Source organism: Lissotriton helveticus, chromosome 3_1 (assembly GCF_964261635.1).
Source record: "Lissotriton helveticus chromosome 3_1, aLisHel1.1, whole genome shotgun sequence".
Classification (NCBI taxonomy): domain Eukaryota; kingdom Metazoa; phylum Chordata; class Amphibia; order Caudata; family Salamandridae; genus Lissotriton; species Lissotriton helveticus.
Genome location: NC_136061.1, coordinates 1,749,902,534 through 1,749,930,063, shown reverse-complemented (window position 1 = coordinate 1,749,930,063; position 27,530 = coordinate 1,749,902,534). Strand labels below are relative to the sequence as shown.

The window sequence follows — 27,530 nt, the reverse complement described above, 5'->3', positions numbered from 1 at the left end:
TTACGCTTGACCAGGACAAAGTACCTTAGTTGCATCAAAAATTAAAGACAATCCGAGGCACAGGGCAGGTGAGTCATCGAAAAGCAGGTGATGCGCCGGTTCCTTACTGCTAGGCAGGGGAGGTGATGCGTTGTTTCCCTGCAAAATACCTCTTTTCCTTACTGCGGCTTGGTGTCAATGAATACATTTGCACCCAGGGATGATGCACCGAAAGTCACTCCCAGGACAGAAGCAGCAGTCCAACACAGCAGAGAAACATCAAAGTGGCAGTCCCTCCTGACACCAATCCAGCTCTTCTTCCTGGCAGAATGTCCTCAGTCCAGAAATGTTCTGAGTGTATGGTGTCACAGGTCCAGTACTTATATCCATTTCAGCTTTTGTAGCAGGTAAATTTCAAAGGAAGGTATTTGTAGTGCACACGACACTGCCCTTCCCTGGCTCCAAACTTACTACCCCGGATGGAGACTTCTTTGTGCGAGAACAGTCACAGTCCTATTCAGGTGTCAGTTTCAACTCCTCCAACCACTCTAGTGTTATCCCCAGATGGTTAAATTAAGAAAATCACAACTTTCTTAAAGTGTTTTTTTTCAGACTTGCAATTTAAAAAATAACTTCACTAAAATATGTATTTTTAAATTTTGAACCCAGAGACGCCAAAATTAAATTTTCTATCAGCTCCCAATTGGCACATACACTTGTAAGATGTTACCAGGTAGCTCCAATGCTAATCTACGGGAGAGAGACGGGCCTTGCGGTAGTGTAAAAATAATTTAGCAGTACCAGGACATATAAAACACAACAGTAGATGTCCTAAACTGCGCCCTACCCCTGGGGCTATCTTGGGCCTACTTTATGGGGTGCCTACATGTAATAAAAGTGAAGGTTTGAGCCTGGCAAGGAGGGTGCACTTGCCAGGTCGAAATGGCAGTTTAAAACTGCACACGCAGACACTGCAGTGGCAGGTCTGAGACTTGTTTGAAAGGCTACTCATGTGGGTGGCACAATCAGTGCGGCAGCCCCACTAGTACCATTTGATTTGTAGGTTTTGGGCACACATGGTGCTGAGTACTAGGTAGTTACTAGTAACTCAAATAGCTAATCATGGAGAATCCAATTGCCATTACATTTTAGGGGGAGAGCATATGCACTTTAGCGCTGGTTAGCAGTGGTAAAGTACCCAGAGACCTAAAGCCAGCAAAAAGGTGGTTGAAAAAATAGGAGGAAGAAGAAAAACATTTGAGGATAACCCAGCAGTAAGGGACCGGCCCAACACAAGGGCCCACAATTCCCAAGAAGATCACTTCAGCAGGTTTTTTGAGGAAAATCACAAGTGGGTTATAGAAGAAAACATTCTTCTAGAAGTCACCTCAGATGGGGCTTCTCCTTCACTTAGACCTATGTGCATTTCTCAAATCTCCACATGCTCAAGCTTCCCTTCCAGACTAGGGGATCCAAGCTCCTTAAGCAATACCCTTTTAATGAACTGGTCTTGGATATTTCTTTACATTTCTCCCTAATTCCACTAATACCATCAGTCCTGATGATGCTGCCGAACTATAAGACTGCATTGATCCTCATTGCTCATGAATAGCCCAGGCAACTGTGTATCTCAGACCTTGCAATATTTGTATACAGGACTTTTCCAAGCATAGTAAACATTTTGGTTCAGTTTTATGGCCAAGCGTTACTTTTGAACTGGACTTCTGGGATCCGACAGTATGGATTTTAAATGTACCTAAATCATGCATGGCAGTTCTGAAGGAAGCTAAGAAACTTGCAGCAAGAGCTTCTTATGTATTCAACTACAGATGATTCTGTTCATTGTGTCATCAGCTAGGTCCGAATCAAATATTCTGCCACTAAGATGTCATCTTGCCTTACTTTCTCCTCCTGGCGAGGGTAAGCTGCAGTTTGCTGTCAACAAGTTAAGTTTACATGTAAAGGAGCACATAAAAAGGGATCTCAACAAATATGATTGTTTTAAGGTTAAAGTAATGAATTATTTTTGGATTAACTGAAGAAATGTATTTCTTCTGTCCAGAAGCCATCTCCTCCCTGATAAATGAATTTGTTGATTCACAAATTGATTTCTCTACCATTTGAGCTCCTCCACAGCAGCATCGCTGGTGGCAGAGAGCATTCTTGGTTGTAATTACTTTTGCACATAAATGTAGTGAAATGCAGGCACTTTCAGCTATTGGTTACACAGTTTTTCCATCTGGGTATGAGAACCCATCCATCTTTTTTACTTAGTTTCAGAGTAATGCATTAATTCTTTGTTGACTTTACCCCATATTATTTAGTAATCCTGACACTTTAATGGAGCACTCTATGCATTCTATGATGTTAAGAGGTTTTTGTGGTTTTATGTTGACTGGACTAAAATATTGAGGAAATCTGACCAGCTCTTTATCAATTATGGTCATATACCTATAGACACAGCCACTTGTAAGCAATCCCTTTATCATTAGATTGTTCCCGGCAATATTGGGGATGAAGCCAAGAATGGCCTGCTGAAAACAGTGGATTATAACTATTTTAAACACACTAAGTTTAAGACTTTACAAGCGGTTTATAAAATCTGGCGAGGGGTGGCAAAGAAGCTGGGGCTCGGCAGATATAACCATTACACACGACTATATAATAATCATTCATTACCAGGGGAAATATTCAGCGATTCAATTATGAAGGAATGGGATAACAAAGGGATTAGAAAGATAGGAGATCTTATGGATATTGAGGGGACAATTAGACAATTTCAGGACTTACGGGGGAAATATGACATAAGAGGGAACAATTTTTTTAAATATTTACAGCTAAGAAGTTATCTAGCAGATAAAAGAGGTGGACCAATAGGGTTCGAATCTAATAGGTTCATGGAGTACATAGAGAAGGCGGATAGATGCACAATCAGACAGCTCTATGCAGAATTGTATACATTAAAAATCGACGATATAGATAAATTTGCCACTAAATGGGTGGAAAAGGTGGGTGCCTCCATGGAGGACTTACAGACATCTTTGAAGTTAGGCCACACAGTTTTATCTTCTGCAACATTACAATCGCAGCATTATAAAACTATATACTCTTTATACCACACGCCAGCAAGAATTGCACAATGGGGGGGGGTCAATGGAATCACATGCCCACGTTGCAACTCATCAGAGGCGGATATTGTCCACATGTTTGCTCAATGCCCACAACTTCACACAGTAAAAGGGGCAATTGAGAACTTCTTGGAAAACTCGTTGGGAATCACACAAAAGCTGACAGATGGTATTATAATCTTAGGAATCGCGGGCGAAACAGAGGAGCATCATATAGAATTTATGTTTATGGTAACAGCGGTGTATCGAATTGGAATCGCGAGAGCATGGCTTGACAAGGTTCCCCCCACTTTTGAACTCTGGATAGCAAGGTTGATTTCCACTTACAATCTGGAAAAAGCTATTTATGAAAGAAAGGGTAGGAGGGCGAGAGTCTTGGGGGAAAGAATTTGGCAACCACTAACTCGCTGGAAGCAGAGTAAGGCTCAAGGCGGGAGTGAGTAGAAATGGATTAAAAGTCAGAAAATAACGCTTAGGATAGGTTTGCACCAGGTTGTACTATGGTATGCAGATAATATCAAAACACATAAGAATATGAGTATTTGTATTATTTTGGGTTCTTTTGTCGCTGAATATTTTATGAGATTGATTTGCATGATTTGCTCTTCTCTTTTTGGTTTTCATTATTCTTCTTTTCTCTCCGTATATTGATTGTCTTATGTGCTATTTTGGTGTATATTGTAAAAATGGGTTAAAAAATCTTTAAAAAAAAAAAAAAAAAAAAAAAAAGATTGTTCCCGGCAATACATTTTTTCTGTTTGCTAAATAAGCCATTTTTCTCATTGGCCAAATGCTCATTTGACCAGATGGAAGGTGGCCAAGTTAAGGAATATTCTGTTAGATATCTGTAAGGCAGCCACTTGGACGTCTGTTCCTACTTTCACAAGACACTATCAAGATTCTGACCAAAGGTGCCTCTAGTGTTGGCCTAGCTGCTTTCTGAAACCTTTTTGGTTACTTTTCTTCTTAGAAGAGTTGATTGCATTCAATGTTGACCCCTTTTCTTCACCCTTAGTGTACAAAGCAGCTGGTGATGATGATATATTGCCGTTTATGGCTATACTTGTAGTTCGAGGTTTGCTTTATAGGAATAGTCATTGAAGTCCTAAAGAAAACACCCAAGTACTTGTGATTTTTTTAACCTCTGCTGTGAGGGATTAAATAAATGAGTTACCTATGAGTTAAATTATCGTTCACAAAGAACGAAACACAGGATGGAATATCCTTGTGCTTTTTTTTGTTTGTCCAATGTTACCCCTTGGGAGCTGCATTTTGATTGTTTTTCCAAACTGGTTCTTTTTGCTTGTGTCTAGGTGTAGTAGGCTGTTTTCTATAGATGATTCATTGTTAAGGCTACTTCTTTTCTAGCAATCTGAAAGCAACATTCTGAAAACCTGGCATTTGAAAGGCTCTCAAGGGTGCTGGTCTGCAAAAGAAAGGTTTAATTTTTTACTTTCTCTTCTTTATCTGTGGACATAGTGTTCCATGAGCCTACAAGCAGTAGGTGATTATTTGAATGTGTGACTTCAATTAAAAGTCTTACAATGCAGAACCAGTAATACAAGTAAATAACATCTCCATGCATGTGAGAAGATTTAGTCATTTTAACACTATCAAACTTCAAAGCTTTCTCCCAACTCAGCACTACTTCCTGCTTTCAGAGCATGCACATTGTCTTTTTAGTTTTATTTGGTGTAAGGGCCACTGAAGGATTAATAAAAGGAAAGGCAAAGGTGGTAGATCTGTCAGCCAGTATGCTTAAGTTGTAATACTGCCGCTCAGACCATATGCTTTCTTTTTGAGATCCTCAAATTGAAACCTATACAGGGCATAGCTGATACAAGGAGGACAAAGTGTACGTTATTTAATATATGAGAGATTAAGTGCAGTTAGCTTGGGATGTATTTATAGGGCCAATGTCTAAGTCACTGCTAGAAACCAGGGCATAGTTTCTCAGGTGTGATTGTTGAGATGTACTCATTAGCATAGTTTATGTTGAATAGTCACCTACTGAGGAGTGAGCGAAGACACATATTATGATAGTCAAATGATTTTTCTGCATGTCAGCGTTGTTCAATAACTTTGTTACTTATTCTAGGTATAATCTGTGTCTTCAGCTTCGACAAGACATTGTAAGTGGACGGCTGCCTTGTTCCTTTGCTACTTTGGCACTACTGGGCTCATACACTGTCCAGTCTGAGCTTGGAGACTATGATCCAGATCTCCATGGCACAGAGTACATCAACGAATTCAAGTTGTCGCCCAACCAAACCAAGGAGCTTGAGGAGAAAGTTGTTGAGCTGCACAAATCATACAGGTGAGCACACATAGTGCACATTTATTTGCAGTGCCTTCCATTCTAATTTGTTTCTTATTGAATAGTGTTCAGTGCTTATCCAAATAATGCTCTGTCTTTATTGGTGAGGTGAGCAATCAGACACATATTTGATTGGAGATTCTGCTGGCTGAATATAAGAACTGCTTTCACCTTTTTCATTCAAATCCATATTATTGACTGCATACTGTTAAATAGTGTGTGGCCATACCTTGGCGTCATTTGCCGTCAGAGGTTACTGGCTGTCAGTTGTAACCTTTGATGTCAATTGACTTTGGTATCGAGGTGTTACTACACAGTTGTTGTTCTTCTGAATGAGCACATACTCTTTTGCAACTTGGCTCTATTAAACAGAAAAAGTCTAAATGTTCCTTGTGTTATGCTGTAGGGCAAAATTCTAATCTTTTACTTCAGAGAGTTTAGGTTACTTTAAAGGAAAAGATAACAATGTTGACATTTTGTTATCCACTGATTCAGCTTTGATTAATCATAGGAATATTGTTCAGGAATGCCCCCTGTGCACCTGCTGTACACGGATAAAAAAATGAAAAAGAACGTCAATGAGTCCCAATAAAGCCACATCCCAAAAGACTAAAGTGCTCACTGCTCGTGATAACTATATCTCTTTTTGTGGGTCTCCCAGTTGTATACAAGGGTCAACTGACTAGGTGTCTGGTCAAAAGTTGGCAGGTACAGGCACTGAAATGCACTTCTGAAGGATCCATCTTCCTTCAGATTCCTCATCTTAATATTTCCCAATACAATACTGGAAAATTGGGGCATGAACAAGTGAACCAAAGGTAAGCAATGGGTGGGCTCCAAGCCCCTTTGTGTTCTTGGTAAGTGACTATATGCCTCGCAACAGACTGCGCATGCGCTTTCTAGTAGGCTCGGCCAAAAAAGGCAGTCTAACATGAGCAAAATATTGTAAGCATTGTGTGTTGCATACGGATGTATGTCATTACAACGCATGTTTTCACTCCGCATGCCATTACGACGCAACTTTTACAACGCAAGTCGTTACAACGACTTGCGTTGGGGGCGCTGGATAGTGGAATAGTTTAATTTACTATTCCAACTCCAGTCCCCGTGGATAGTAGGGAAGGTGTTGGATAGTAATTAAACTATTCCCTATCCTAGAGCGCCCTCCAGCGCAAGTCGTTGTAATGACTTGCGTTGTAATAGTTGCGTCGTGATGGTAGTGCGGAGTAAAAGTTGCGTTGTACAGTATGTTTCCCGTTGCATACCATAACTGGCACATTTTAGGGGTTTTACTGCTTTGTATTTGCTGCACCATAACTAACGTATGACTTTGATTTGCATTGTGTGTACGAGAGAGGGATTCAGATTTATGTGCACAGAGTGGGTTGGCCGCAGGCCCAGGCCACACACCCAAGCCCCGCAGCATGCAGCCTTCATTCCAGAGATCTCTAACTTAGTAACCCTTTCAAATCCACAGACACATTTTGTAATGCTAATATCACAAATTACTGAACTGATTTACTCCAGACCAAGCAAATGCAGTTCCCCAAGTAATGTTCTAGTTTTGTTTGAAGTGTGTTGTAATTTAGTTGAGTTTTTTGTTGTTGTTTAATAGGGGAGACGAATAATTTCTGTTGGAGTTAAAATGTAAAGCACTGCTTTTGTGACCAGTCCATTAAGTGTTCTCTACCCCCTCTGACGGATTTGTATGAACATCACAATATTAAGAATCATGTATTGTTTAGATCTGTCAAACTGTGCCAAAGTTATTGTCAAATGAATGTTCGTTTGTACCCCGATTGAACTTTGACCCCACTCAACCTGCCCTATTGTCAGTTCTGTAAGATTCCTGCACCATGTGCTAGCTGCCAAATGTCATGCAGATTTGTTAGAACACCAAAGTTAATGTCAGATTAAAAAAATGTTCTCTTCCTTTTAACTGTTTGAACCCCAAATCAGTCTGCATGAAAATTGCCACACACTGAGAAGATTAAAAGTTCTAAATGTCGGCTCAAATTCATGTGTAAACGGTGATGGGCTTGTGCAAGGTATGCTTCAAGTGTCTGGGCATGACTCAGTCATGCTAAGAATGAGCCTTAAAGCACCCGAGGCCAACCTGGACCTTGAAGCTAAACTGTAAGCCACCAAACAACAAAAGAAGTGACAGACCTTGCATAAGTCCCGTACCCACTACAAGTAGAGGACGTTGACTTGTTCTTCCTTCTAGATTATTCCTGTAACAGGTCCTCTTCGCAGTCGAGGTCGTCTAAGGAAAAAAATCCAAGAAGTCAAAGTGGAACTCGACAAGGTGCCAGTTGATCTCGCTCCTGATCCCTGCCCGAGGAGCTGATTCCACAACTGGTCCAGCTCGGAGATCCTGCAGCAAATTGAGGTCTTCAAGGAGGCCATGCTGCATATTTTTTGCATTTTTCCGGCTCTCTGGCACTGTTTGTAGCCCAAGGTTCTCCAGTAAGGTTACTGCTGACTGGTTCTCCCTCTGCACTGTCTAAGCCTTTCAACCCGCCTTGGGGATTTGCTCAGGTTCCTTCATAGACACTAATCCTGAAAGTCTCTGGTGCCAGAGGTCGAACCCCTGCTGACTCCTATATATATATATTTATATACATATATATATATATATTTAATCTTTTTTCTATTAGCATTTTGCACATTTTTAAAGTAGACAATCCGAGCAAAGCCCGTACATCATGAATAAATGATTGCCAGTGGTACAGAAACACGCTCTCAACAGGAGAGGGTGTAGCAGACGAATTGTATAACAATGACTACAGGAAGTCCAATGACTGCGCCTATCTAGAGGCGCTTCAGGGCCAAAAAGGTCATACCACTGATCGGCATGTAAATAAGTCCGACATGGTGACCCACTTCTGACTCCTATGGCTAACTGCAACCCGAATCCCTCTCGACCCTAACTAAGGTCACGCTATGACTCCACTCCAGCACACCTCTCCCTGTGCTCTATGATCCAGACAAAACACTTCCTCTTCTATGAGGCCTTTCTCAGAGGCTTCATCAATTTTTTGGCTCAGATTCCTATCCACATGATGGTGATTACAAGAATAATTTACCCCATGCTATGATGACAGTATCTATGTGGACTTGCACGAGACCATTGGGGTTATCTCCCCTGATATAGACCTGGTTTCACTCCTTGGACCACCAACAGAGACGAGCGCTTCATTTGCCATGGTGATTAGACGTGCAGCTGAGGTCCTAGACTTACTGCTGCCTTCAGCTGAAGTGAAGACTAATATCTGACGTTGTACACCCTGAGCCAGCCACATCTGAGCCCTTACTTCCATTTAATGAAGCCCTTACATGGCACCCTTACAGGCACTTAGGTGAAGCCTTGCTGTTGCCCACTGATGAACAGGCAGGTTGCCAGCTGCCACTGGGTGGCACTGATCTGCAGCGCTCTGTTTTGATGGTCCAAGTTTTCACCAGCAAAATCAATCCTAATGCATTTGTCTCAGCCACTCCAGACAGGGGTCTAAAAGAACTGAGGTATTCTGCAAGCGCATGTTCTCTTCTGCCTGCTTGTTGTTGAGGTCAGTCTACCTATTTCGGAGGTACACATGCCCTTTGGGACATAGCCAGAGAGACTTTGCTGAAGGTTCGATAGGAGTTTTTTTGAGTCTTTGGCTCAAATCATTGAAAATTTCCACGATGCAGCATAATTCATGAGGGCAGGCGTGGATACTATTAATTGTTTGGGGTGTGTGGTGGACTTAATGTTATGTTCTACTGCCATGTTTGAAAGAGATCTACTGGATTTCTAGGGACTTGCAGGCATCTCTAATAGATATGCCTTTTCATGAGTCCTGCCTTATTGGCAAAAAGATGATTCACCCTCAAACACTTTAAAGAAAACATAGGCAGAGCGTATCCATTGTCCCTTTCAACTCTTGCCAACTGTTTACTCAGCAACCCTGTTTTTGTTGAGGCTACTTTAGAGGGCTGGCATATAGACTTTGCCATGCCTCGTGACCCAGCAGCAGTTCTCCCAGACCTTTCATGACTGGGGATCAAGTAGACATCATGTGGGTCACCTGGGGCACCTTTACATCCAGCCATCTACCCCTGTGGCATCATTCTCTAAGCCACGTTAGTTCTCTGTTAGTGGCCCACAGCCACCTGGTGTGAGGTGGGATCTGACATTTATTGATGGGTCTTTTTACTTAACAGCCTATGCAGCAAACCTGTAGTCCTACCCTTGCTCCTATTGTCTCTGTTTTAAGACATGCCAACTGGCCCATTGCCTGTCTTCCCTACATTGCACTTGTCACATACGTGAACATATTTTACCCAGAGATAGCAGAGTTCAGATCACTTCCTGACTGCCCCAAGTAAGGGTGAAAACACTGGATGGTATTCTATATCAGGTTTGTGAGTTTTGAAAAAACTAAGATTAAATCCTAGTGAAGACAAGCTTTCAAGATGTGGTTGAAACTGAGACACAGGGTCTGAAATCACAGAATGAATCCTGTAAGATGCAGACAATTCAGCAGCTAATTACTCCCTCAACCCACACTTAAACTTTTTCTTACTCAGTTCACAATTCCGGACGTCCTTTAATGTCGCAGAACAAAATGGGTTCCAGAAAATTTCACAAATCAAAAAAACGTCATCAGGGCAGGAATGGATGTAAACCCAGATCTGTTCATCAGATGAGTGCGCAAATGAGTAACAGGATCTGTATCAGTCTCAAAGATGAAACAAACAGAATTTAGCAGTGAAATATAGACTTTCAACAGCACAATCTTGCAACGAGACAGATTGGCAACATGTAATTGTGTAGTACTTGTATAGCGCACGAATCACCCATGAGGCATCTTGGCGCTTGTACGCATACCGCTGTGGAACCCTTCCTGACTTTTCCCTGTGAAGTGCCCACTCCTGGGCACCCCCAAGGTGAAGCCAGGCATCCTAGCATTGTTGGGGCCGTTGTGGAGATTAAGCAAGCTATTGCCCAGAGTTGCAGCGTGGGACCCATGATTAGAATAGGCACCGAGGCGAGAATTATCAGGTCCGAGGAAATTGAGCCCGAGACCCGCCGCGGCGGGAATTGAACCCTGGTCCCGGGCTAGACCTCTGCATCAGGATCTGCCGCTCTAACCATTGAGCCACACATGACCGGAACCATTGAGCCACACATGACCGGAACCCTTGATCTAAGGAACGGGAAAGGAACAAAAGCAGGCACTGTTTGAAACTGAACGAAGGGGTCTTCTAATGGAAAATCCCAGCTAAAGAGCAATCTAAGCCAGCAAATAGGAAAAGGGGAGAAATTAAGCAATGTGTTTCAAAGGAAGTGGAGAAATATCAAAAGAGCACACAGATATAACAATCACCCTCTACCCCAATATTCTTAAAACTAAAGTCATTACTAACGCGGCTGATATGGGCTGGTAAACAAGCATGCATCGAACTCCAAACATTAACATTGCCCTACACAAAAGGAGGATTTGCTGTACCAGACCTCTTATTATGTTATCTTTGTTCGCAGGCGCAATACGCTCATTATTGGTTTCCCCCGGTAGCATATCTGACCCATGTAGCGGTTGAAGACAGGGATGCACACCCTATACCGCTAAACAACATACTCACACATAAGCGCTCAGACAAAGCTAGAAATGAAATAAACACAATAAACACGACCAACGCAGCATGGCGATGCATGGACGTATTAGCGCATAAATTCTCACTATATGCACTTGCAATGCCACTCCGCCACCATCAGGACCTATCAGTGAAACAGGAAGAAGCAGGTATGCACCTGCTACAACAGGTAGGGCTAGGTGCGATGGGAGATCTCTACATCTGTGGAGTGTTCCTGGAGACAAATGATCTCAGTTTTATAAATAATCAGACACTTTTATTTAGATTCACATACCACAAGCTAAGAGGGGCCATCAAACATTTATATCAAAACTTTCCTGCAGAGCCACCTACATTATCTGCCCTTCAAATGGTTATTACTAATCCAAGTAACGTGCATTTATTCTCAAAACTATACAAATTACTGCAGGAGGACATAGCAGACAAAACCCTTAAAGCTAGAGAGAGATGGAGTGGGCATTTGGATACACCACTGGACAAGGCTGAGTGGCTGAGTTGTGCTTTAACTGAAATTCTAACCCCTAATGGCAACCACAGAATAATACATTACAAATACTTACATCAAATATACCACATTCCTCTGAAATTGCACAAATGCGGATTAAGAGAAGACGCAAGATGTAAACGTTGTGGAACTCACAATGCTGATTTTATTCTTCTAGCGTGGGAATGTACCAATGTTAGGGAATATTGGGAGGAAGTTGTGTCTCTTGCGGGTAAAATGTTGGAGAATATAATGGAATGTACGATACAAGTTTGTCTATTAGGTCTAGTGAAGCACCTGAGGTCTATGAAGAAGAAGTTCTGTTCAATAGTTTTATTGTTAGCGAAACGCTGTGTCTCCCATGTGTTGGAATAGTAAGAACTGCCCTAGCAGTAAACTTTGGCTAAAGGATATGATAGATTGTGAAGACATGTAGAAAACTTATGAAGAACTACCGTCTGCCTCCACACCTAGGGATTATTGGTCACCCCTTACGGATTACTTGCTAACTCATCCAGAGGCTCCACAGTCTATAAATAAGTGATTATCATTATATAAAAGTGTGAATAAACGTGAGTAGAAGCTACTGTACTTAATGAAATGGACAATGTGAATTTACACTGTAACGTCAAAGGATGGACTTGCCTGAATTTGTGTTGAGTATACTATAAAACTTTTCAATAATAAAAAAAGTAATGTGGGCTCCATAGTCAAAAGTCAATTGAAATAATAGAGGAGGTTTGATGGACTTTAATACGGATGTGGCTCCGGATGGCTTCCTTAAACATTTTAGTGATTGCCTCAAACAAGTATGGTGCGCCAATCATTCATGTGGGTTACTTTGAAGGACTTCCAAATGCGTGGCAAATCCTGCTGCTATGGACTGCATTGGGCGCTGTGTATTTGAGTTACCTACGTTGGGTAGTTGATGGCGATCCCTTTGTGTGGCCTGAAGGGCAATCTGCAGTGCATGATGTGATAGAACGATGCCTTCATTGCACCAACTTTTCTATTGGCTCGCTGTAGGTTTTTGTGGACTGCAGTTCGTATTCCCAGGATCCACCCTGCCAACCATATGCAGTTTACATCTTCAAGGGTCTCGGGAGCGTAACACAATGATATTCTGGATGCAAGAGCTTACTGTTTAACTCAGTTTCTGCTTCAACACGTTACATCCTGTGCTAAATTGAACATTCTGTTGGCAGTCCTTCATTTGAAGTGGGGCATTTAATGACCATTTAGTAATATGTGTCAACATTTAAATTAAGGTGACTACTTTGACCCTGATGAACAAATTATTAATGTACAGTACAAATACCTGGCTAAACATCAGTTCTGATGGCAGTCTATGCACCCTATCTGTGTGACAGTGTAATACAGACTTAATTTAAAATTCAGTGTTGTGCAAATGGGGCAGCTGATAGCTTTTCCCAGGCCGTCCAGATAATTTTGAGTCTTGATGAACTCGTGTGAACTGAGGTGCTAAAAGCGCTGAAACGTGACAGTTCCATGATGTCAAAAGACATTTTTATCCCCCTTGGTCTTCTCTTCATCTGGTGTCAGATGGTCCAGTACATTTCTCCCTGTCCCACCCTCTCACAATATTAGTAGATGGTCTTGACCGGGACTCAAGTACTAATAACAGTAGTTGGAAGCCCTTTCGAAAGAGCACAGGTCAAAACAATAAAAACCAGAAGGGCTCTAGGGGACTGGGAAACAATAACATTAGGGTTCCCTAGGACAAAATATAAACTCTGTCTAGAATGTTGCTACTCATTGGGTCCATGTACTGCTCTGAAACACTAGTGAGTTTCCACCTGCTAAAGGGTAGACCCAGTGACGGCAGTGGATGAAGATTTCGAGTCCTTTTATAAATGGATATTCAAGTGTTTTTTCACTGCAGGCATAAGGTTCCTGATTACTTTGTTTTTCAGCCAGCTTACGGTGATATTATCTGTTTTGGTGTCTTCTTTAAGATTGTTAATGTCCAGTAATCTGTAGTGCATGTCTAATCAGATATCAGTGTCCCAAAGGAACTGCCAATCAGATTGGTGGTTGGTTTTGCTGCTGTTGGCAAATAGTCTTATTTCACTTTATATCAACATAATAAACCACCACATTGGTTGAGCTACATATTTCCCCATTTTAGGAAGGGCGTTGCTTAATGGAGTTTCACACCGTTTTTGGTAGGTCCCATCTCCGAGCCTTTGAGTAAATAGTAACCTCTGCAAGAAACCTCTTTATCTTTGAAATAAAGCTGTCCCAATGTGTGTTATATCAGGAATGCATTATTGCTCCTCTTGGGTTCTGCTTCTGAAACATTGTTTCCTTACAGAAACAAATTGAGATCATTCACAGATCAGAAGGACATATCAAAATTCCATATGGAGGTTTTTTCTAAAGCTTCACTCTAATAAGACTGAAGAGGCTTTTCTCGGTGTGTATTAATATCTAACGAGATCTTAATGTTAACATCGATAGAAAGAGGAACCTGAGAATATCTCTGAATCTGTTTTTTTGGAAATGATGTAGGCTGGCAACACATCTGTCGCCATATGTATAAGCAACCTGCAGCATCACATGCTGTTTAGAGGAGTTTCTACCCCCTGCCTTTTATTGAGCATCTCACCTGATTCAAGATGCTATCCGTGTCTTTTCCAAGGCTGGGAAGTCTGTTTGGGAGCCACATGAGCTACACTAGACACCTACTGTAAATTGGATATTCCTGCATGCTGCATCTGGGTCTCGAACACAGGAAAAGGTTCCCCTTGACAACACAAAGTGTGAGCTAGCACGCACTGTATCTTTTTGCTCGAGGTGTGACTGTTTGCTAATGTGTTGCTAGAATAGAGTAAATACATCGATTTTTATGATAAGTGCCACTATATTTTCCATGTGCTGTCTCCGTTCTCTCAGCTTAAAACAAGCAGAGATCAGGCCCGGGACCAGGGTTCAAGTCCCGATGCGGCAGGGTCTTGAGCTCAATGTCCGCGGACTCGATAATTCTCGCCTCGGCGCCTACTCTAATCATGGGTCCCACGCTGCAACTCTGGGCAATAGCTTGCTTAATCTCCACAACGGCCCCTACAACACTGGGATGCTTGGCTTTACCTTGGGGGTGCCCAGAGGGGCTTCTCACAGGGAGAGCCAGGAAGGGTTCCACAGCGTTATACAGCGCCGGGACGCCCCGTTGGGGCAGCTGTGCGCTTTAAAAAAACACACTACATTTACTTTACAAAATACACATTTACTACCAGCTTTTGTCAACTATGGAATATGAAGCACAAGCACAGGGCGCATACATAAGTAAACATCTGGGTATGGATATTGGTGAATATGGTTGATGGTGGTCCTGTTCTTATCAAATGAACAGGCCCTTAATTGAGCAGTTTTTGCTCCTTGCCACAAGTTTACAAATTGGAACCGGGCTAAAAAGTAAAAATATTGAAGTTGCAAGAAAGAAATGTTTCTCATTTTATGTACTGCCAGCAATAATTTATTTGTAAAGGAGCTATGCTTTTATTGTGAATATATGTTTTTATCTTGAGATGCATTGCTTCTCCTTTGAACGATTACTATAGTTAAGGAGGAGTTGTTAGCTAAAATGCATTTGCTTATGTGATCGCCTCAAACTTTAATGGAGCAGAGAGTATCTGCTAAAACGGACTGAAAATTGTGAAGCATGAGTAAATGTTCTATCATGTTTACTGCATGGAACAATGATATATCAGCTGTAGGAACTGAATTAAAAAATTATTAATGTATGCTTTATAAAAGAAAATAGACTATTTTTCTGTATGTTGCGAATCGTTTGATTGTTGTCGCTGTTCTAGTTGCATTTACATTTTGTTTGATGTAAATACATCTGGTTCCCCAGTCATTGGTGTAATTAACAAGCACCTCTCATCTCTCAAGGTAGATGCCTATTGAATTGAGGCGGGGGTATTTTAATTTCAATGTTGAACCTCTGGCTATTGTCACCGAAACAATTAGCACAACAACAGGTAATGGAGGGTCTAAGGGAATTTTTAAGACCTGCCCAGGCTATCATCCCCTCCTAGAGATACTGTTAAACACAAAAAACCTGGGGTCTAGTGAGAAAGTCAAATGAGTACTCTCAACTACTAAGACTCTGAGCCCTAAGGTGCTCGGTAAAGAACCTGAGGAGTCCTATATTGAATATACTACCCAGCGCATTTTCCTCCCAGCAACAGTAGGTGAGACCCAAGGTCCAGAGATGGATTACCGAAACAATTAGTGCAGAATTGGATAAAGATGGGGCATTCCGGAGCTCACCCTCAAACGTTTAAAAAAAATGGTCAACTCCAGCTCTACAAATAAATACTTTTACCCTCAACAATGGTCTCCGAGCCTGCAATGGGAGGACACCAATAGACCGAGAAGGGAAGACTACTTTTAATTGGCAAGGTGGGGCCAGTCGTATTGACTATATTTTGATAGACCGTGAATATGAAGATGATTGAAGGAGCGTCAAATTCACAATAAAATCATCCGTTCAGTACTGTAGTCCGTGATTTTTATTATTCAAAATCTTATTCCAAACTTCAAAAAGTTCCAACAGAAAAATGTCCAGTCCAATGTAATTTACAAGAAATTTTCCATCCAAATATATGCTTCTTTGTCCACGAATAATCACAACTCAAAACAACCTACGCATTTCGTCCTCCTAGGACATCATCAGGGCTGTAAAATAATGAAACAAAAATCATAATCCCGTTCTAAGTGTACACAATCTGATTAATACATATTCAAGTATTAGCTACGTTTAAACAATCAGCAGTGAAAAATTAATTAGGTTACACGTATTGCAATTAGCTAACAGTTATCCTGCCTATATTCCATTCTAACATGTACAGTTTGAGAAACAGAAAAATTAAAATTAACAAATACGACCGAATCCACCAACCTCTCTATAACATTCTGTATTACTACACAGAACTAACCTCATAAATGCATGCAAAATAGAAAGTGTATATATGCAGACATACCTCATAAAAATTTACAGCTATGATACGCTGATGACTGAATCCTACTTGAATTAGGAGAATATATATTCTTCACCCCAATCCCCATACACCGGGGTCTTTATATTCAAACAGCCTATCGATTAAAATTGAAAAAATGAACAATGTAAAAAGTGTGGTCTCAATAAAATTGGGTGTTATTACAAAGGTGCTGACCCTTCCCCATCCAGACCTGCAATTTCTAGCTTAAATTGAAAAAGTTCTGTATCTCAAAAAGGGAATACACCAGTCCTCACCAACACCTCCCACTCTGAGGATATATGTCCGCCCCTAATTCCAAGGATTACATTGATTCAGCCACAGCATAAAAGACTTTAAAAAAAAAAAAAAGTGGGGGAGGAGCTTCGCGGGCATCCGAGATGGTCGCGTGAGCACAGAGCTCCCGAGACCCGCGACGCCCTTCGCAAATATCCTGACCATATCCTGATTCTGAAGATGGGCTTTTGAAGGCGACCTTTGGCTGACCTGAATATTCTTTTTAAAATTGAAATCGGACGTTGGGAGCCGCTTCTACATCGACTCGAACTTTTACGGCCTGCCCCGGGATGAGACCGGGGGCTCTGTTGCTCTGCAGGCCGAGGAGTAGTTGAACAACAACGGCCAGAGGGGTCGTCCCCCAGGCGGCCTCACTTCAACTTTCAGTTTCACTTTCCTACTCCGGGCTCTGATGACCCTGGCATTCTCTCAGATCCACCCCCGATCCGGCTCGGATTCGCTCTACTGCTGAGTGCCATCTTCCGTGAGCGTTTGGCCTCCAGCCCTATTGGCATTTCCGTTCATTTGGCCCATTTTCGTTTACTTTTGGCCTCATTGCGATCGGCCATTTTCACCAGGTCTCGAGGGCCCCTCCGGGGCACTTTTTCTAATATGGCCACCAGACCGGACACCGAGAGGCGCAAGACAAAGACGCCTCTCCGAGGGGGACAGACTCAAACCAACGTGATGGATCGCTACACCCATCCTAAGGGATCCCCCAGTGGTAATGGCCGTACTCCTGAAGACCCTACGGCAGATCCTGCTGCGCCTACGGAGGTATCGCTTCAAGATGTCATGAGTGCCTTCACCAGCATGAAGGCCTCCATGGGACAACAATACGAGGCCCTCGCCTCCAAGATTGATACGGTGGCTGTCGATGTCACACTTATTAGAGCAGACCTGGCGAAGACTAATGAGAGGGTCAAGGCGTTGGATTTGAAGACCTCCAGCCTGACTACTGATGTCACGGACGTACAGACTGAGATGGGCAACCTGCGTTCTTCACAGGACTTGATGGCCCATCGGCTTGAGGATTCTGAAAATAGGGCCCGGCGTAATAACATCCGCATCATAGGTGTTCCGGAAAATCCCGAGGACTCTGCCACCGACCTCCTGGTGGAAGATCTGGTCCTGAATTACCTCGCCCCGCCGGACTCAGTAAATTCTTTGCTGTTGAACGGGCCCATCGATTTCCGGGCGGGAAGCTGAAGCCGGGTGCCCCCCCCGAGACCCATTATTGCCAAACTCTTCCACTTTCGGGATAGGGACGCTATCCTTCGAGCCTCTCGGGAGAGCGGCCCTGTGAAGTTTGAAAACACCACTGTGAACTTCTATCCCGACTTTACTCCACTGGTTCAATGGGAGAGAATGGGGTTTCAGGGAGTGAAGCGACGGCTGCGAGATTTGGGCCTTAAGTACGCCATGTTGTTTCCAGCCAGACTTCGGATCGAATATGAGGAACAAACGTTTTTCTTTGATCGTCCGGACAGTGTCAGTGACTGGCTTGATTCCTTGCCAAAAAGGGATGATCGAACTGAGCACCCCGGTGGCGCCGACGGTGGCTCGCCGGAGCAAGAGTGACATTGTGGTTCCCGACGTCTGAACTTTCCAACTGTTTGTCAGCTGAGTTTGGATATTTGTTCTTTTGTTCTATTTTAGGTTGGCCCGAGGGTGGCTGGGGTGTAGGGAGACTCTTCCTCCTCCTGGGTTCTTTGTGTAGATTAGTTTTATGACTGGGCGACAGGCACACTGCAAGTTGGGGTGGCTTTTGAGTCGTACGCAGGGGTGCAGGGTGGGGGGCGTTGTAACAGGTTCAAGTTGGGGGTGGTGGGGGGTGTTCGTGTGTTTGTTTCTTTTCACAAGGCATCGTATTGTTTTCTCATCTGCGCCGATCATTGGGTCTTGTGAGGGGTGTGCTCTGTTTCCTTCTCGGGGATGGGGGGTAGTGAGTTGAGACTGCTGTCCTGGAATGTTAATGGGTTGGGAGACAGGATAAAACGGGGGGTTGTGCTGCAGTTCCTTAGACGTCATTCCCCGATATTGTTCTTTTGCAGGAAACGCATTTAATTGGTAACGCATGCCAGGCTATGAATAGACGTGGATACCGACTAGTCGCTCACTCTGGATTCACTTCCGGCTCCAGAGGGGTGGGCATTCTAATCCGGTCCTCTCTCCCCCTTGAAATTGATGAGGTAATACTCGACGACAGGGGGCGCTACGCTGCGCTCACTGGTAGATGGGAGGGTAAGGCACTTTCTATACTTACAACGTATGTCCCTCCGGGCCTGCAGGCGTCCACCTTTGCTGACCTTGGGCGGCTCATACTGGGGCTTCCTGAGGGTCTTCTGATTCTGGGTGGAGACTTTAACTCCGTAGTCTCTGGCACTTCGGACCGCTACCCTCCTAGGGATTTAGCTAGGTCTCAAATGTGGCTGAGTGATCTGCTGGAAACCTTTGGGCCTATAGACAGTTGGAGGTTGATGCACCCTATGCAGCTGCAATATACTTTTCACTCGGGGGCCCATGGTAGTCTCTCCAGGTTAGATTATTTTTTAATGCCAGCAGCGCATTCATCCTCCATCAGGGAGATTCGTCATCTTCCATGGGGCATTTCTGATCACTCCCCTCTGTGGCTTTGTGTTGAGGCTGGAGTGGGTAGCGAGGGTAGAGTGGCTCCCATAAACCCCTGGTATTTCCGCAATCCTAAAACCCGCTCTGAACTGATAAAATCTATTGACCATTACTTCGATGAAAATGTGGGGTCTGTTTCTTCTTCTATTTCATTGTGGGAGGCCTTCAAGACGGTCATCCGTGGACATTCTCTGTCGTTGATTGCTGCTTCCAAGAAGGCTAAATATGAGGAACTTGTACGCCTCGAAACCGACATAACTGTGCTTGAGAGTGATCTTGAAGATGATGTTACTCGTTCTAAATTGCATTCCCTCAGTCTGAAACAAGCTGATTATAGAGCCCTTGTGACCGAGGCGGCGAAAGTGATGAATAGAGAGCAACAAGGCAGGATATATGATGTGGGCGACAAGGCTGGTAAATGGATTGCGTGGCTGGACAAGAAAGAAAGAGTGAATCGTGTCGTCCCTGTGATTGAAAGGCCGGATGGTGAGTGTGTCACTGACCCAGCTGGTATTGTTGAATGCTTTGTTGACCATTTCCGAACTGTGTATGCCTCAGTGAGTGATAGGGATGAGGAGGATTCCCAATTGTTGTTGCGGGACATTGCACTGCCTCGCCTTTCTGATGATGATAGAGACCTAATGGATGCGCGTCTTACGACAGATGAAGTCGCTGTCGCCATACGTTCCCTTAGTTTTGGTAAGGCAATGGGCCCCAATGGTTTGCCCATTGAATTGTACAAGCTGCGACCCGACAAAATGGCGCCTTACTTAAGGGGTATGTTTCTTGAGGCTTTCGATTCTGGTTCCCTTCCCGTTGATCAGCGCCTAGCTACCATCGTTGTAATCCACAAGGAGGGTAAGCCGCGCGATCGTTGTGCCTCGTATAGGCCCATTTCACTACTCAATGCCGAACCCAAAATACTGGCCAAATTGCTAGCTATTCGATTGATTAAGGTGATTAGCGACTTGATCCATCCGGATCACTCTGGTTTCATTCCACACCGGAATACCGCCCTTAAACTTCGGTGACTTCACGGAGTTCTCGCGAGAGCTGGGACTCTTACTGAGCCGGCCATTTTGGCCTCCTTGGACGCCACTATGGCTTTTGACACTATAGAATGGCCTTATCTTTGGGTGTCTCTCTCCAAATTTGGGTTTGGTCCGACATTCATCGCCTGGGTGAAGCTTCTTTATGAGAAGCCCCTGGCCCAGGTGGTTGTTAACGGGAAGGTCTCCAGTATTTTTACACTAGGGCGAGGCACTCGGCAGGGTTGCCCGCTGTCCCTGTTGCTTTTTGCCCTTGCCTTGGAACCATTGGCGGAGTGGCTCCGTTGGGAGCCTTCGATGAAAGGCATTCGGTGGACTCCTGACATTGAGGATCGAATCTCGCTATACGCGGATGATATCCTCCTATACCTTACATCCCCTCAGAAATCCCTTAATGTGCTTTTTGATGTTCTGACCTCCTTCGGAAAGGAAAGAACTCGGGTCTCATTATTAATTGGACTAAATCATGTGTCTACGTTTTGGCAGGAGGTCTTCCTCCACTGCCTCGTAGATTCCCAATTCAAGTGACTGAAACTGGCTTTAAATACCTGGGGATTTATGTTTCTTTGGATCCCACAATTCGCTATGAACGCAATTTGCTACCCCCTCTTCACCGGCTCAAGCTTGACGTCGCACAATGGCGTCAGTTGCCTCTGTCGCCACTGGGTCGTGCGGCTCTTTTCAAAATGATGTCGTTGCCCAGATTCTTATACGCACTCCAGAACTCTTTTGACCCCATTCCTTTGGGTTATTTTCGTGAAGTGGAGAGCCTGCAGAGGCGGCTGATTTGGGACGGGCGTGCGCGCATTGCTCTGTCTAAACTTACGCTTCTGTGGTATGATGGAGGCATTGCCCTCCCAGATATCAGGCGCTATTATTGGGCTTCTCAATTAAGTGCGGTCAACCACGCAACTTACGCTTCCGGTCCTGCCCCGGCCTTTGAATTGGACAAACACCTCTTGCCAGGGGGGAATTTCAATAGGGCGCTATATTCTAAGGGGCTCTATAGGACATTGGCCGGGCCCACTAAAATCGCTGTACAAGTGTGGCATGATGCGAATGCGGCCTTGGGATGGTGTGATAGATTGACCCGTGCAACCCCACTGTATGATTCCGAAGGTTTGGGCAATTTGTGGAGTACGAAAGGCTTTAACAAATGAGATATGATTGGTCTAAGCAAGGTGGGCGACCTCTGGTCTAAAGGAAATGTTAAGACCTTTGAGGTACTCAAGACGGAATACGAGCTTGGAGACAGGGAATTCTTTAGATACGCTCAGGTACGTCATGCCCTGCTGTCAGTCTTTGCTGTGGGGACTGATATTCCTGAATCCTCACCCCTCGAGGACCGTATCCTGGACGGCTATGTACCTGATAGTACAATTTCATTGATCTATAAAAAGCTGATCAATAATAGAGTTGACCTGCTTGTGCGCCTCAGGGCTTTATGGATTGCCGACGGATTGGAATTGGATGACGAGGACTGGCAATCTGCATTGACCTCGCCTAAAGAGGTTGCCATACCTGCTGCCTTCGGTTCGTCCAACTTAAGATCCTTCATCGTGTGTATGTCACTGGTCCGAGTCTGGTTCGAATGGGTTACTCTCTGGATGGGCTGTGTAAGCGTGGCTGCGGCATGATTGGCACCTTCCTTCACATTTTGTGGGAATGTCCCGAGGTGGTTGAGTTTTGGTCCCGAGTGCATGCAATTATGGAGAGGGTCACGGGGGTTTCGCTTCTACCCGAGGCCCGGCGCTGAATGTGTGGGCACCAAATGATTATAATACTGCACAGATCGGTTGGGCGACCCTCGGCAACATGATTGCAAAGAGAGATATTGCACAGCTATGGGGCTCCCACAGGCCACCCACTGTATTGGCATGGAAGGAGAACATGGACTGGTGCATGTTTAGGGAAAACCTGTCACGGGGCAGACCCAAAAAATGGAATAGAATTTGGTCACAATGGAATGCTTATCGTGGAAATGTATGTAGTCCCCCACATGATTTTACCCTTGATGTTCCCTTGTCCCCCTAAATGACATTCCTAGTGTTTGTATCGACTGTATATATTGCATTGTTTCCTCGCTGCCCCCCTCCTCGCTACTGATTTTAACTATACTGCACGTACTGTACTGTTCGGAGCTGCTCCCGCATGGATTCATGATCACCGTTACTGTATTTTTGCCTTGTGAAATGTGTTATGTTGTTCATTGTTAATTTCAATAAAAAGTTAAATTTTTTTTTTTTTAAGTGAAGATTCTCACCAATAGAAAACACAGCCTGTTACTTGATATGTTCCAGTTCAGAAAGATAACTTCAAAAAATAACTCCAATTCTACAATCTGTAATAACTGCAACATAGAAAAAGCCAACTAAGTGCCAAATAACTAATTACAAAAGAGAATATTAACTTCAGTCCCTGACTCATAGTCTCACCTTGCCAGGCGCATCAATGTATTACATCCAAAGTTCCAGACCGGCAACAGTAGGTCGTGATAAATCTGCTGTGCAACGCATTATCAACCACGCTGATTTTTTATATTACCATGCGCCAATCACAATTCAGCATGTTCCTTCCTCGTTAACACACCAAGGTGTGCTCTCTACGGTCTGCTGTGCCCTCACCCAATCAGGAGAGAGCAACAGCTCAAAAGCCCGCCAAGTTGCATCAGCCAATCAATAGACTCTATTTATTTCTCAAAATCAGTCCCCTTTTAGCTCCGCTACCGCAACACCGACTGTTTCCTTCAAAACCGGAAACACTTTGTTGGCCAATCAACAATCCCTGAGAGCCGTAAGCCCGTAAGAATTGTACAGAAAGTAACCAGCAGCGTATCTATGTTGACATATGGAAGTGTTAAGTAATGATACACAAATAGTTGATGGTTAAGATATTTATTTCAAGTTAAGGTCCAACAACGGAGCTGCCTTCCTCCAGTACTTCTCCCTGCACAGCCGCGACAAAGAATGCAGGCTGTCCGGTGAGAAAAACCAAAGCCAAGAACGCTCCTTTAAAACATAACAAATGTGCATCATAAGACATTCTCCTGCAACTACACTCGTGCTACTGCACGCGGTAACGTAACTTAAAAGGACAAAACACAACAGGAAGTCAACCCACTGAAGTAAATCCTCCCCATATACGTGGGATTTGCGGGATTTCCATATACCTGCATGTTGTTATCCAAAAATAGAAACACCTCCGTGTTCGTATCTACACCATGAAGAAAAAGAAACTCAATACATTTCTCCGAAAAAATAGCATAATGTTATACTCCACTCGACGGTCATTCTAATAACTCATAGTTATTGCCCAATACTGTAATTCACCCATAATGCAGTCTTCATCTGACTGATAGCCCTAACGGGTTAAGTCTATCATGACATCGCAAACAATAATAAAAGCCCACTTCGTCTTAAAGGAAAAAGCACTATTGTTAATTTCCTGAATAGTCCAAGCATCACTCGTTTTATTAACCCACTTAGCTTTGTAATTAACCAGCCATAAGGAATATAGGACAGATCAAGACTGTCGATTGAGGCCTGAACACAATATTTGAATCCCTATTAGGTCTAATAATCTATGCACTGAAGCGTGACTTGCACTTAACCAACATTCTACGATCCAAGTAGCACAATATTTCAATGGACATTATTATAATATAGAGCTTATTTGGAATTATTTGTGTAAATCTCCCAGTGCATACCTGTCACAACCCTTACCGTTTGTTTCAGATTTATATTTTGATAGATGTTAAGTTGGGGCCGTTGGTAATTGACATGGAGGTGATATCTAGGCAGGATAACGATCACAACACCTTAAATCTCTCTCTAACCCCACTGGGCCCTAGCATTGCACCATTTAACGTATAACCCTATACAGGAGGCTTCTCCCATCTAGTAATAGACACAGGCTGAGATGATGTGTTATCGCTCCTACCACTGCTCTACAGGCTCAGCTGTACAAGGCAATTGCTATAGCCTTAGAAGCAGTTTTGGCACTAGAAGGGAATGCATTTGCAGTTCCAGTATGGGCGACCCTTTCCGATATTCACAGTACCCTATTTCGCACCATTATTGAGCTTTCACTGGTAGAAGCTAGGACTCTGCCTAAACAGTTTCACATGGCCAAATGGCTCAACAAAGAATGTCGAATAGCCAGACAAGCTCTAATGGCTTAAATGGGGGTGGGGTCGCACACTACTCACACACCAGCGGGATCGCCCCTAAGGACTGTGGTAAGTGTAGTTCGTGTTCCGCGATGCATCTTCTTTCGATTGTCTGCTAGCTTTGCTATCTTTGCCATCCCTGGACATGTGTTTCGGGGTATTTACCCCTTATCAGCAGGGATTAGGCCGTGTTCTGGGGTTGCCGGTGGCTGCCAAATATTGCCAGGTTTAGTACCACTCAGGCGCGCTGGTGCGGGGTCCCAGTCTCGTCAGCCAACTGCTCGAGGGAGCTTTAACATTACAAATGGGGGTGGGGTCGCACACTACGCACACACCAGCGGGATCGCCCCTAAGGACTGTGGTAAGTGTAGTTCGTGTTCCGCGATGCATCTTCTTTCGATTCTCTGCTATCTTTGCTATCTTCTAAATTTAAGAAGAACAAAGGTCCTAAGCTTTAGGTAAGATTGAAGAACAATATTATATAGACCACAATGGGTTACTATATCATTTGCTCCCTTGTCCAGCCGGACAGGTAATTTATTAATCAATTCTAGTATAAAAAGTTCAATTACATTTCGCAACAAAACATTTCATTGCAGTAGGGCACAGTCCTGTACCGTACTGAAAAGATAAGTGAAGGGATAGAAGAAAAAAAAAAAGAAAAAATGTTTCAGGCAAGGAAAGTGAGCAAACAGGGCACTTTTTGAATCAAGATAGACAGTGTATCCTGGAGTAACACATACAGACATTAATGTACATTGGTTAAACGTATGTCTACTCAAAGGAGTCGACGTTTCGATCCTGCGCTCGACTTAAAAAGTGATCATCTTCAGGACTATAACAATAAGTTTGCCTGGTTTGAATAATATGCACGCCTCCACTGTGATATAAACGTGTGGAGTGGAGCGTGGTCCAATCAATGTGCGCTGGCCGCTGTTGCGGTGCGCTTAACTCGGGCCCGACTAGTAGCAAAAAGACACGCTAATGCGTAGGGAAAGGGCAGTGAGCCTTTCAAGGTATCCGTACACGGTTGGAGATCGGGGGAACGTGGGCTAATTGGTTTTCGTTGCGCCGCTGGTCAGAGTGGATCCACGGGTTTAAGAGCAATGTCCGAATGGGGGCGGACCACCGGTCGGGTCCGCTAGTTCCACAGGTGGGGTAGTTACGGGAGTCACGTGGACTGGATGGCCTTCGTTGTGGGGCGGTCGCTTTAAGTTAAGGATCCACGAGTATTAGATCTATGTCTTGAGAGGAATGGACCGCAGGTGGGGTCCGGCTGTGCTAGCTACTTATTGGGTTCCCCTTGTTTATTTATAAAAAAAAAAAATCTTTGCTATCTTCGCCATCCCTGGACACGTGTTTCGGGGTATTTACCCCTCCTCAGCAGGGATTAGGCCGTGTTCTGGGGTTGCCGGTGGCTGCCAAATATTGCCAGGTTTAGTACCACTCAGGCGTGCAGGTGCGGGGTCCAAGGCTAGTCAGCCAACTGCTCGAGGGAGTTTTAAAATTACAAATGGGGGTGGGGTCGCATGCGCACCGGCAACCCCAGAACACGGCCTAATCCCTGCTGATGAGGGGTAAATACCCCGAAACACGTGTCCAGGGATGGCGAAGATAGCAGAGAATCGAAAGAAGATACATCGCGGAACACAAACTACACTTACCACAGTCCTTAGGGGCGATCCCGCTGGTGTGTGAGTAGTGTGCGACCCCACCCCCAATTGTAAAGCTCTAATGGCTGCTGTCAGAGGGGGATTAGAGCAACCATTCAGGAAGCCAGAGCGTCATACAAAGTCCAATTGGGCGTGACTAGAAGAGACCATGAAAAGGCCAATTGGGAGGCGCTACTCGCTGCATCCAAGGGAAAAGACCATCGCTCGTTCTGGCATCTCGTGGCAGACAAGGGCCCAGATTTTACGTACCCACTGGGTAGTAACATAGCGTCTGATTCGTGGGTCGGACATTTTGCAAGCCTTTATGCCCAAGATGGGTGAAGGAATGAGGGGGCCATGCTGCCAACTTCTGGCCCAATTTTGAACCTGGGGTAAATAGGGGACTGATTATGACCAATCATGCTAAACATCCGATCGCCATGGGGGAGTGGGAAAACGAGTCTCAATCATCTAGTGATTTCCCTGTAGATGGGCTGTTCATTCGAACTGACCATGCTTTTAGTCCCATTACATTGAATGAAGTTGAGGCAGCAATAGACTGATTACAGAAGAGAAAGCACCAGGGCTTGTTAAGGTGCCTGGGGACCTGTTTAAAGCTGAGAAGGCAATCTGGTGCCCCGAATTTGTGCTTCTATTTAACAACTACCCTAATTGCCCTCCACTGCCCTGCTTCCTTCAGGCGCCTCCTCGCTGATCAGATTGACTAATTTACGATCAGCCGCCGATTCCGAAGACACAGCCCGGAATCCAGCAACTCACGCAACCCCGTTGTGCGTGACAAACACTGCCCGCATCGACAACCCTGTCCTGATGACGATCCCGGGGATCGAAACGCCGTCGACATCACAGCATAATTATATGGCGCATTTTACGTTTTGTGCTCCTGTAAATGTATTTAATCATGCTTTAAGTGACTGCAAATTGAGCTTGTGGAGCCATCACTGTATATTTCTTTGTCACTATGCGTCGTTCGCGCTGTTCACCTTAGCACTTGCACTTTCACCTATTGTATATATCACTACTCACCAAGTGCCCTCGGGTTGTCACATGATTTGCTCTGTACAGTGCTGTTTAACTGTATTGCCATGTGAAAGACCCTTCTTATAATTGGTGAATAATAAGTTTCTAAAACTTTTTCGAGACTCCTTGTTTCTTGTTGAT

At 44.0% G+C, this 27,530-nt stretch overlaps 1 protein-coding gene across 11 annotated transcripts in view; it reads left to right on the top strand.

The window, feature by feature from the left end:
- The window catches only part of LOC144823746 (protein 4.1-like), a 477,862-nt gene that overhangs the window by 80,408 nt on the left and 369,924 nt on the right, over window positions 1-27,530 (top strand). For 9 of the 11 annotated variants that reach the window (XM_078682537.1, XM_078682541.1, XM_078682539.1 and 6 more), the window contains exon 1: window positions 5,296-5,424. The gene's annotated coding sequence lies outside the window, so the exon portion shown is untranslated. Of the gene's footprint in view, window positions 1-5,205; window positions 5,425-27,530 lie in introns of those variants that run through there. The other 2 variants (XM_078682543.1, XM_078682542.1) reach the window with 1 other exon arrangement.